This window comes from Ctenocephalides felis, unplaced genomic scaffold (assembly GCF_003426905.1).
Source record: "Ctenocephalides felis isolate EL2017-DRISC unplaced genomic scaffold, ASM342690v1 CF-g0.4_SCAFFOLD_01170, whole genome shotgun sequence".
NCBI classification, from domain to species: Eukaryota; Metazoa; Arthropoda; class Insecta; order Siphonaptera; family Pulicidae; genus Ctenocephalides; species Ctenocephalides felis.
In genome coordinates, this window is record NW_020537324.1 from 37381699 (window position 1) to 37395357 (window position 13659).

The following is a 13659-nucleotide window of genomic DNA, read 5'->3' on the forward strand; positions in this document are numbered from 1 at the left end:
TTCTTCTAATGAACTGTTGAAAAAAAATTTAAGCCGATTTTTATGAAACTTTCTTTGGCGATGTATATCATTGCCTTATAGAACTTACTGAATTATTACGGCCTTACGACAAGTAATTTTAAAAATTTATCAAAGTTAGAGAAAATGTTTTTTGACGTCTGTTAAAAATAAAATTAGATGATTTAGTTGGTATAACGATAGTGTACTTGGTCTTGAACATAGTAAACCATTAAAGTCCTACGGAAACTGGTTCAATTATAATTATTGATTAATTAAAATTATTGATTTTTAAAAATTTGATCTTGGAAAATACTCCTAGTTAACGTGTTTGTTCGTTCGTTTGCAATGATGTGTAATAAATCCACTCGGAATACTTTTAATCACTCATAAATTAATTTATTTTTCATTGATTAAGACGAATATTTACACATTTCGGGAAGTTCATGTAACTTGCCTCAAGGCAAAATACCAGTACCAACTAGTTTTCTTTCTTGAATTATAAATGATCATTATGATTTTTATTATTATCAATATTTGATTTATATAAATTATGATTAACCATATGATTTAGAATTTTATTCCTCGGTGTATATAAATGTATATTTGTGTAAATTTTGAATTCTAATTTAAGAACAGGTTAATAATTTTATTTTATTGTATTCATTAAAATTCGTTGAATTCGTATAAGCATCTTTACGATTTTTTTCAGCGATTTTTTCTATTATTCAGCTTATAAATGTCATTTCTTTTGAAAAGTTTATATGATTACTTTGAAGTGATTTATCAATATTTTTTTAAATCATCAATTTTTCTTTTGAAAATCAGGGCTGGCGGAAGGCGCGGTCTGCTAGGTCTGCAAAGCCTTAGGGCATTATATAAATATGTTGACGAGTGCATATAAATATGTCTGAAAAAAAATACTCTGTGTATAAATTAATATTGATTAAATAACTTAATATTTTTTTAACTTCCGTAGGGTAAGTTATATATAGTAATCGCAAAAATGTCGAAAGTGAAAATTTTTATATATCTTTACGTTTCAGAGGTTACTGAATTTTGGCATATCTTAGAAAAAATGGATGTGTGTGTGTTTAGATACAAACTTTTGTCGATGATTGTAGGAACCCGCATCAACCTATTTGAACAAAACATTCGATTCGTACTGATAAAACGTGCTAATTAGTTTTTGGCAAAACGGGTCCAGCCGTTCCAAAGATACGGGGCAAAAAAGCCAAAAATTGTAATTTAGTTCTTGAGAAAACGAAGAGTCCATTTTAAGTAATTCAAAAAACATTTTATTTGTATTGACTAAATAAAGAACTATTTTTGGGATGACAGGTCTAGAGGTCTAGCGATTACGGAGAATCAATAAGAAAAAGTAAAAAAATGACATATTTGGCGGTCCAAAATGATCATTAGATATATCCACGTCAAATTATCTGATATTTTCTAGAGATTTTAATAATAAGCACAAATTTAATTTACATTTCTATGGGTTCCGTATCAATGTCTAGCCGTTTCGCTTAGATATTTCGTCTCCAAAACAGCTGCGCAGCGCAATTGATTTGAAAAAAAGTTACAAATTTTCAAAAAATTTCAAAATATAAAAAAAAAAAATTTCAAAAAAAGCCATTTTTTTCAAAATTTTCGAAATTCTCAAAAATATATTTTTTTCAGATTTCAAAAAATTTTTAATCTTTTTCAAAAATTTCATGTTTCGGTACGAGAAGTGCCAGCAATTTGCCTTAAGGCACGATGCCATGCACCACTAGTTTATTTGTATTAATTTATGAAAACTACTATTTGACTGACTTATAATTGAAAGGGCGGCAATCTGAAGACCGCCCCGGGCGGCAAAAGTTCTAGGTACGCCACTGCTCACACCGAAATAATACCAGAAAACAAATTGCCTTTCATCATGAATAAAGGTGAAAGGGTGTGGATATTCAAACTTCACACAATTTGCAAGCACTTGAGATGAAGATCAAGCACGAGATCTGTATTTTAATTTAATTAAAAAATATGCTTGTATACTAAACAACTTTCATTTTTTCGGATACTGCTTTTACAATAAGTAGATTCATTTTATCAGACGTCTATAACCAATAACATTTTTTAAATAATTACGTATTCTATTAATTGTCTCAATATTTATCCATATTTATTGCAATGATGAAATTATAAAAGGTAATGGTTGTTTACTCGCAAGATATTTGGCGTAGTTACTTGTTTTGAATGGCGGCCCGAAAGCAAAAGTCTTTATCCATTGATAAATGTGTCAGAAACGATAAAAATAAACAGATCCACAAAAATAACAAATATACTCAGTTGGGATGGTCAGCGACGGGGGTTTTAAACTCGCTCAAATTGATCAACTTATATTTTTTTTAAATATATTTGAATTACAAACTGTCTATTATTATATGAAGGCATTCAGTACTTGTTTTGTTTACTTAATTATTGCTATCAAAAGATGACAATGATGGCTATTAGAAGACAACCCAGTAGATTACTCGTGTACAATATATCACTTCTGCTTGATATCAAGCTGAACAAAGAGGATATCAAACCCGGAACTCCAAGGTCCAAGGCTAAGTCTTACCAGGCTGCGAGCTAAAACGTGGACAAATTTTTTTTCACTTTTCTGCTATTTACAAAGAAACGGCTTGGCTGATCGTCGCGCAAAGTTGATGAACGCTAGTCCTAATCGAGATACATCGAATGGCTTTCAAATTTTTGAAATTGATCCAGCCGTTTTTGAGAAAACGTCGATTTACGGCAAAAAATCTGTTCACATACACACACACATACTTTATCCAAATTTGGTCTCATTCGATTCAGAATGGCTTGAAACGCCGAGAAAACATAAAATTAGCGAATCGGATTTTTTTATGAAAACATAAACTTCTCCTTCGGGATGTTAATTAGTTCAACTGGTTCAGATAAACAATAAATATTCTCAAGTAGGGCAGAGTACAAACGTTTAATTTGATTTTGAGTAATTTTACACCAAATCAAATAAACTTCATCACGAACAACCAAATAAAACACGTATCAACCAAACAATAACTATGGTACAAAGCTCAACAAAATTCCCAGTTAATTCCCAATTATAGAAATGTGCCTATTCTCGATTTTTATAAAATTTGACATCTGTCCTTTTTCATTTTAATGCAATGTCTTAATTTTAATTTTAAAGTGATTTATAAAATAATATGTAGAAAATTCAATCTATGCAAAATATAAACTTCATAGACACAAAAAAAAAGAATTGGTATTTCGTTAGAAATATTCACCAGCGGATTTGCAATAACTATTAAATCAATTTAATCTCTTGTAGAATTACTCTTATTTTATTTACTATTTTTATTGTTTGCGTCTTTTCTGGACAGAGGTTCAGATGGTCCTTTTTACTCTGCCCATATACAATTATATAGAAACATCAGTTGAATATAACTGAAAATTAACAATACATCTTATAAAATAATCAAATAACGTATTAAGACCTTGTAAAATAAACAACAGTGCACTCATAAACAAAAAGAAACCTAACAATAAAAGAAAATATTTCCAAACATGATCGTTTATCATAGCTTGAATTGAGAGCGATGACTGAGTACACATGTTTTTCCTTCTACTTTTAAATATTGTTGTTAAAAAATCCCTAACTTATTTTTGACATATTCGTGATGGATCTTACACTATACCAACTTTTTAATATACATTTCATATATTATTACGTATTTGAGAAAACGTGAAATTTGGGCAAATTTGCATGTTTAAAAAGTGTTTTGATGCATATTAGGACATGAATATTCTAACATGCTGCAAAAATACGTCCAAGACATGCAAATTTTAGGTTTCTCAAATACGTAACAATAAATGCAAAGGTGATACAATATCGTATTAATATTGGTAAAAAGTAGAAAGAGCAAAGAGCACAAATATTCAAAAACGATAATATTTTCAGTTCAACATTATATAAAACAATATTTTTGAATAATATATAATTAATAATTTAAAATTCAAAATAAATTAAAATTTTAGATATTCTTCTAGATGCAAGTAAAAATTAATTTCTAAACAAAAACCTTACAAATTATACTGCTATACAAAAACTCATATTTTTTCAAATCTGCTAAAACATATATTATACAAAGATATATATTAAAAAAAAACGAAAAAATTCATGACTTTGAAATTGTTTGGCGCTTCTGTAGAGTCTCAGTAAAACTTTATGGAGAATGTATAAAGGACTGCACACGCAGTTCACCTCTAGATTTTCACAAGAAATAACCTCCCGAGCTTTGGAGCAGGCTTAAATATTTCAATCTAACAGGTATTTATAGCAAATTTTTTAACTATAATAATAATAAACTATAATATTTATACTAGATGAAATAAACAAAATTCAAAATATTATTATATGATCATCTAGATTATCCCAAAAATATTCAAAATGCCCAACAGCGAAGCAAGAAACTTGATGACAACATATGCCATCCTTATAATATTATTATTGGCGCTATGGTTATTGTACGCAGGGATAAATTAAATAAGGTAACTATTCATATTTTAACTAAAAGTTAAAAATTATTATAATAATAAAAAAACTAATAATAATAAAAATGACTTTAAATTATAATTATTTTTATAAATTAAAATTGAAGCTATTAATATTAAAATAATAATTCAAATTCAATACTCAATACATTTAATCTATAAGATATAATATCAAAACCAAAATTTAATCTCATATTAATAATTATTATTCTTTTTATTCCTAAAATTATATAAATAAATAATATTATAAATAATATTGTTTAAACCAATCAATAACAATCTTTTAATAAAATAATACGGATTATAAAAAATATTATTATTAAAAATTTTAACATTGTATTATATTAAATCTTTTAAAATAATCATTACCATGAGTACGAATTATAGCAACTAAAATAGAAAAGCTTAAAACATTGCTGAATAAAATTAATTAATGATTTACAAGAAAATGGTTCTGAATTCTCATTCCATATTTACAATAGAAGTTGGTCGAAGGAATAATTTAAAATATTTTGTTTAGTGAATTTTTTCTAAAAATATATTATTATTTAATTTATTTTGAAAAATATTGAATACGAAGTTGAAAAAAATATTGTTAATTATATTATTAAAGGATTACGTTAATAAAATCGTGAAGTTGAAGTGAAAGAGAATAAAATAAAACTAGTGGTTTATGGCATCGCACCTTAAGGCAAATTGCTGGAACTTTCAGTACCTTAGTGAAATAGTCGAGGAATATTAAATGATTTCAAATAGATTATTATAAATATTGTAACTTTCATCATTCATATTTTATAAACAAAATATAAGAGCAAATTGGACGACGAGTTTCATAATTTTTGCTAAAATTAAAATTAATATCCGAACCATTTTTGATATTTAAAATAAAATTGGAATTAAAACAAAATATTTTTGAAAGTTTTTGCCATCTTAAACTATTTGTTTTTACACAAAAAAACTGTTTTTCAAATCATTTTAAATCAATTTGGAAGCTTTGTTCTCTCAAATACTGCCATCTTTTACACGTTTAGCCTCTTATCTCCGAAACGTACAAAAAACTAATCACCACGTATTCTCATAATTAAAAATTGAATGTTTTCCGAATCATTCAAATTGGATGCTCTGTTCTCTGAAAAACTGAATTTTCATTTTCTGCATTTTTTGCTTCATATCTTCGAAATGGCTAAACCGACTTTTGCAATTGATTTATTCTTGAATATTTCAAATCAGTTGATCTGTGCTCCCAAAAGCGTATAATAAAAATTGTATCCATACATACGCATACACACATAAGTACATTATTTTTTCTGAAGTATGTCAAAATGTTCAGATAGTTCTAAAACGTAAAAGTATGCAAAAAAATGTATTTTCGATTTCTGGACCTACGGGAAGTTACTGATGAACTAAGTGCAGAATAAAATTCAAATATGATTTGAATGTTATGCGTATGGAACGTAGTAGATATGATTTTTTCCACTGACAGAAATAGAAAAAAAGATTAGAATGTGAATCTAATGTGTTGCATACCATAATCTCTTCTTAGACGCACCAGAAGATTTTAATAACTACGCCGAGAAAAAGGTTATGTTTTCACCAGAAAATCCGAATTGCTAATTTTATGCTTCTTCGGCGTATCTAATTATTCTGAAATTGAAAAGAATTATGTGTGAGTGCGAGCGTGAATGCCAAAATTTAAACCTTCGTGGAAGATTTCTCAAAACTTATTTGAAAAATCATAATAAGCACTCGTAAAGTTTTCACAAAAATTCGTGAACCAATTTTGTAATATAATTGAGAATAGTTTAAAATCATTAATTGATATTGATTTAAAAATTTTATGATGACAAAGCTTTATCAGCACATATCATTTTTTTCATTAATTCGGAATTTGTATTGCACAAAATATAATGAATATGATATTTGAGTAAAAAATCAAGTTCTCACAACAATTCATTAATTTACTACATTCCACAATCTATTTATATCGAAAACCACCGCCAAATAAAGATGATTCAAACAAGTGGGTCACATGGCATCGTGCCTTAAGGCAAATTGCTGGAACTTCCCGCACCAAACATTTTTTTAAAAAAGATTAACATTTTTTAATAAAAATTACTTTGAAAAAAATGAGATTTTTGAGAAACTATAAATTTTCGCCAAACTTTACTTTTTTAGAAAAAAAAGGCTTTTTGAAAAAAAATGTTTTCTTTAATTTAAAATATTTTGGAAATTCTGAACTTTTTTTAAAAGCAATCGTACTGCTTTAACTGCATAGAGAAGAAATATAGAAGCGCGTAAGCGCCGCGTCGTCGTCTAACGGATAAACATTGGTACAGAACCCATAGGAATGTAAACAAAATTTATACTTATTGTTAAAACATCTGATAATATGATGTGCATATGTCTAATGATCATTTTTGACCGCCAAATGGTATTTTTTTACATTTTTCGCTGGATCTCCGAAACCGATAAACCTGCCTTCATGAATATTTAACTAGTTCTTTATGTCGTCAATATAAGTAAAATGTTTTTTGAATTATTAAAATCGAACGCTCCGTTCTCTTAAAGACTGAGTTACCGTTTGTGGCACTTTTTGCCCAGTATCTTCGAAACGGCTTGACCTGCCTATGCCTAAAAACTAATCAGCACGTCTCCTTATCAACAGCAATTGAATGTTTTTTGAATAATTGAAATCTGTTGAACCGTGTTCCCAAAATCGTCGACAAAAACTTGTATCCGCACACACACACAAGCACAAACATACACACATACACATATACACACACGCATACATCCATTTTTTTAAGGTATGCCAAAATGTTCAGAAACCTCTGAAACGTAAAGATATATAAAAGTATTCATTTTCGATCTTTTTTGCGATTACTATAACTTACACTACGGGAAGTTAATAATAACATCATAATTTACATATTCAAGCCACTAACACAAATTTACGTTTTATGTTTAAAAATGATATATAATATGAAGGAAGAGATAGAGAAAAAATATTTGTGTAACATATTATAAGTTAAATCTATAGTTGAAATTTTGGAGCTTAAAATATATCGAACATCCTTGGATCCGTTATATCACTCATTAAATGTTCATGGTATCTTCTTGGCAACTCTTCTGAAAATAATTTTATGATTTACCTTGTCCAAAACCACAGCAGCTTTCAACCGCCTTCATGTTTACAGATGGTATGTCGCACCATCCACATTTAACTTTACTTCGCAATTTATTCGAGAGTTGCGTATTATTTTATATATATATATATATATATATATATTCTGTAGTGATTGACTTTTAGGAATCATCGTTCCTCACTTGGTGTTGTATTATAAAAAAATAAAAATATTACTAGATATACACTCTGTTCGATCCCCTGCTTCTGATAACTAGATCTAAGAACATACTATACTAATAATCATATGCAATTCGATTGAAAATAGCTCTCTCTATCTCACACACATACAAACATATATGTATATATATATATATATATATATGTATATATATACTAGCTGATCCGGCAAACGTTGTTTCGGCATAAAAAATATTTTTAGTATAAAAATAACTAACTGATTGCAAATGTGCAATATAAGTGAAAGGGGCAGCTAACAAAATGTATATGAATAGTCGTACGGGTCGTACTAATGCCCAAAACAAGTGCGCAACCTAATCTGGAACTGATTATATTTCAATTGAATTGGCACATTTAAAGTTTCAAGCTCCTGATATATTATTACCGCACTTTTCAAAAATTTATTAATTTTTGAATTACGAAGCAAAATCTAATTATTCATTTTTAAATTATATTGTTATGTGGCATACCCAGCGCATTGACTGAGTTTGAATAAAATTGAGAGAGTGTAAAATTTTACAGCTTTACTATAGATTTCTATGTAACGTTGTTACATAAAGGCGGCATCCAAGTGGAAAGGGTTAATATTCAATCTCTTTATATTGTTGCAAAAATTGCCTTTTATGCAAACCATTTATAAACTTTGTACAGTTTATTCGCATCGAGAAATATTTGTACAATAGAAAAAAATGGGTGGAAGGATGTATTTTTCATTAAACAAAGGACCTCAAAATTGAGAAGAAGTGTTAGGGTTGGACAACCTTTTAAAAATTAATCGTTCTTTAAAGTAACATTCAAGCTTTTGTATAAACTCAAAAAATCTTGTCTAAAATGATGTCAAATAATAGTTCAAATTAAAATTAAAAGAAAGTTGATTCCAAAATATAAAAAAGGGGTGAACAACTCTTGATAAAAATAAATAGTTTTTCGAAGTAAAAAGAGTTCTATGTATTTTTCAGTTTCAATTTATAGAAAATTAAAATAAAGAACATTTCCCACAAAATTTGAAAAAAATGTTAGGGGCAGACAACGCTTAATATAAATAATTAGTATTTTGCTGTAAAAAGAGTTGTATGTATTTTTGAATTCCGCTTAAAAAACATTAAAATAAAAAAACTTGAAAAAAGTATTAGGCTTCAACAACCCTTAATAATGATAAATTGTATTTTAAACTAAAATTTAAGCTCTTTCAAGCTCAAAAATCTGAACTAAAATTATGCCAAAAATATTCAATGACTGAAAGCAGGATAAAAAATGATTGAATAGCTAAAATGACTAAAAAGAATAGGGATTGGTGATAAGAAAATGAAAATTATGGGTTAAATGTAATTTGTAATGCCACATTATATAAAAATAGAAACAAAAAATTTCGTCTAAAAATAACAACAACAAAATTAGGGATTAGCAAACCTTATCACATGAAAAATAGATAGTTACCAATTCTCAGTTCTACTGAATACGCATGAATTTGGTGAAAATCGGTAAAGCCGTTTTGGAAGAGTACGGGAACGAACTTTGTGACACTGAAATTTTATATATATATAAGATATAAATATATATATATATATATATATATATAAGATATATGTATATATATATATATATATATGTATATATATATATAAGATATATGTATATATATATATGTATATATATATATATATATATATATCAACAAAAAAATATATATATATATATATATATATATATATTATGTGTGTGTTGGTAAAGCTCTAACTGGATCACTAAAATTTAGACCAGCGCGCAATGACATCATATTTAAATCAAATTTTGTTATTTAAAATCCTTTTAATATCAAATATATTCATAAAAATTATTAAGCCCACATTTTGCCATCATAATTTATTAAAGACGAGTATATGCCATTAAAGTTTTTTATTAAATATTAGAGTTCTGAATATCTCTCCGATTAAAATCAAGAACTTTCGCAGGTGCATCTAAAAAAATTTAATATACGAAAACTTTCTGAACAATTAGAAATTATAATTAGTAACTATTATATTATGGCTATATGGGATTTATATTTTTCTATTATATTTGCATATCCGCAAGTTTTTGCGACATTATGCGACATTATTAATAATGACATTTTATTTCCATATTGAATATTCGGCATGTTTAAAACACCGTTAACTTTAAAAATTTCTATGTCAATTAAATAGCTAAGAAGTTATAGTACCGCTTTTTAGCATCTATAAACCAATATAGCATCTATAAACCAACGCTTAAACCTATTTTTCCATAACAATCCAATACGATATACAATCACATAGGATATTCCTAAAATTAGATTCAAAACTGAAAATCAAATGAAACTTAGGTATAATATTACTCAAAATTAAAATAGTATACAAAATTGTTAAAATATCTTATAACATTGAAATGAAATTTAGTTTCTGATTGGACTCATCATTAATAATTCTAAGATTGAAAAAATCAATATTAAAATAGCTGCAACTATTTAAATGATATTAAAATAAAAATATTTCAAAAAATAATTATAGATTCTGAGCAATTCAATGAAATCTATATATCTCTTTCAATCATCTGTTTTAATTGGTGAGTTATATTTCATATGGTACCCGAAATAAACTTGAACTATTTATAAATTGAAGTAAATTTGTCAGTCCGCGTATATATATATATATATATATATATATATATATATCTCACGCTTACATATGAATGAGAAATTATGATTGCAACCAAATTGAGTTTAGTTACTATATATATATATATATATATATATATATATATATATATATATATTATTCTAACCTGATAAACCAATTTCAGATAATTTGGGAATAGTCGGAAGTGAACAACCTGATGAAGTTTGTAGATGTCATTTGTAATCCAAAGACTTATAAAATTCTATGGAAGGTTTCACTTAACCAAGAAGAATCCAGTACATATAAAACTATCCAGCGAAATGTACGGACCTAATTAATTAGAATATTTTTACACTTATCGCCTATAGATAGATAATAAATTTATATTGTAAGAACTTATGTTTATTTTTAAATGTACGTTTTTTTAAAATAGATGAATATTTTGTAAATATATATATATATATATATATATATATATATATATACTTGAATCAAGAAAATGTCGCATTTTACTGATTGTAAACAATAGCATTTACTAATTTTCTTTTAGAGCATGAAATAATTACTATTAAAAGCATTTAATAATTCATATGTAGCCCATATATATATATATATATATATATATATATATATATATATATAAACATACATACAGGCTTGCTAATTCGGGATAACACCAAGCAGAAATATCGAAGCAGCAAGACTTATATTTGAGCATGTTTTTAAGCTAGTGGTATTAAATTATTAAGCTAAACGAAGGTATTGATAAATGAATCCGATGAATTCACGAAATTTATTAATTATTCAATGGTTGCAATTATAATAAATTACTTATGATCACTTTCTTAGTATTGCGCTACTAAGATGCAAATCTCTTATTTGTATTTCACTGTATGCTGATATCGAGAAGTAAAGATTGCTTCAGTTTTTAAGTTGCATTCTGCCCGAATTAACAACACTGATATATATATATATATATATATATATTTTAATTGTATTATTTCTAAAATAAATCCATATGAAATATGAAATCTACTAAAATGTATATAATTGCTGCATATCTAATTAGGTTTAAATTTGTTATAGTATTTTTAAAATTTTGGCAATATTTCTAAGATAAATGAATAAGTGAAAGAAAATCATACTATTTTTAATGAATAGTTAATGTCTGTGGCAAGCGCCTGCTTTCGTGACAATCACAATATGTCCCTGTAAAAGTTTGCGTCTGCAGCAGTAGTGATATCCATTTTTATTCGAAAATACAGATGAATGGCCATTACCGACATAAAGCTATAAATATATCATCACATTAAGTAAAATCTAATAAAGTAGAGGTACATTGTGCTTTTATCCAAATTGCTGAAGCTTCCCGTACCGTAATGAAATATTCGAAAAATGAAAATATCAATAATCAATAAATAATATTAATATTAATTGTTTTAACTGTTCTTAGCAACTTAGTTTTTAATCTATTTTTTTTAACTTCCCGCAGGGTAAGTTATAGTAACCGCAAAAAAATCGAAAATCAAAATTTTTATATATCTTTACGTTTCAGAGGTTTCTGAATATTTTGGCATATCTTAGAAAAAATGGATGTATGTGTGTGTATATGTATGTGTATGTGTGTTGGTGTATGTATGTGTGTTCGGATACAAATTTTCGTGGACGATTTCAAGAACACGGATGAAGCGATTTGAATAATTCAGAAAACATTTGATTTGTATTGATAAGAAGACGTGCTGATTAGTTTTTGGCGAAGGCAGGCCTAGCCGTTCCGAAGATATGGGCAAAAAGTGCCAAAAACGGTAAGCAGTTTTTAAGAGAACGGAGCGTCCGATTTGAATAATTCAAAAAACATTTTACTTGTTTAAACAAGATGAAGAACTGATCAAATTTTCATGAAGGCAGGTCTAGCGGTTTCGCAGATCTAGTAAAAAAAGTAAAAAAATGCCATCTGGCGGTCAAAAATGATCATTAGACATATCAGATATTTTATAGAGATTTTAACAATGAGTATAAATTTTGTTAACATTCCTATGGGTTTCTTACCAATGCTTATCCGTTAGACGGCGGCACGGCGATTGCCCGCTTTGATATTTCGTCTCTATGCAGTTAAAGCAGTACGATTGCTTTGCAAAAAAAGTTCAGAATTTCCAAAATATTTCAAAATACACTTTTTATCAAACAGTCTTTTTTTCAAAAAAGTACTTTTTGTTAAACATTTATAGTTTCGTACGGGAAGTTCCAGCAATTTGCCTTAAGGCACGATGCTATGCGCCTCACTATTTTTATATTGTCTTTAGAAACATGTTATGTGAAGTAAAAAGAAATTATTTATTTCTGCATGAACTTGAAGGTTTTAATTAACAGTTTCACTTGCTGCCATTTTGAAAGTAATATCATAATGCTTCTCTCAGAAAAACTCTCGTCTCTATTGGCATAAAATAGAGGCAAACGATTTTTACAAGCTTTTTGCAGAGAAGTTTTCATTCAAAAAACTGATAACCATGGCACCAGATTCGGACTATAACATAAACTCATAAGAAGAACCTCCCAACCAAGCACACCGAGCTTCTGAAGAGTCACGATATATGTGTGTAGCCTGACGATGTCCTGATGGAACGCAATTTCACTCCTATTGGCCAAAGCTGACCGCTTCTGCACGATTGCTTTCTTCGTACAGTTCGAGTTAAGAGTTTGGCAAATTTGGCCAAGAGCAGCTCACAGTAGATAATTCCGTGCCATTCCTACCAAATCATAATTCGCCACCGTTTCCGCCGACTCATCGCGATTCGGTTACGATAGTTTTTGCTTTACGTTGTCGTAAGGGATCCACTATTTATCACTTGTCAGCAACCGCGTCAAAAATGGGGTGATATTCTTGCGATTCAGCAGCGATTTGAAGTGAAAATTCGGTCCAGGTTTGACGCGCACTCAAACAAAACCGAGTCAGCCAATTGCAAAACTGTACAATAAGATTCTTTTTTTTAATTTGTATTTATTGTCTTCTAAATTACAACTAGCCCCTTACTGTGTAATATAAATCATTTCTACTCTAAATTATACAAGAAAATATAGTTATAAACTTTTCTACTCATA

The 13659-nt window shown here is 27.9% G+C and overlaps 1 long non-coding RNA gene across 1 annotated transcript; it reads left to right on the forward strand.

Annotated features, from left to right (window-relative positions):
* The first annotated feature begins 4270 nt into the window (after positions 1-4270).
* Positions 4271-10933, forward strand: LOC113368268. Its single transcript, XR_003366375.1, has 3 exons — positions 4271-4339; positions 4439-4560; positions 10745-10933. It is a non-coding gene; the product is annotated as an uncharacterized LOC113368268 (long non-coding RNA).
* The last annotated feature ends 2726 nt before the right edge of the window (positions 10934-13659 follow it).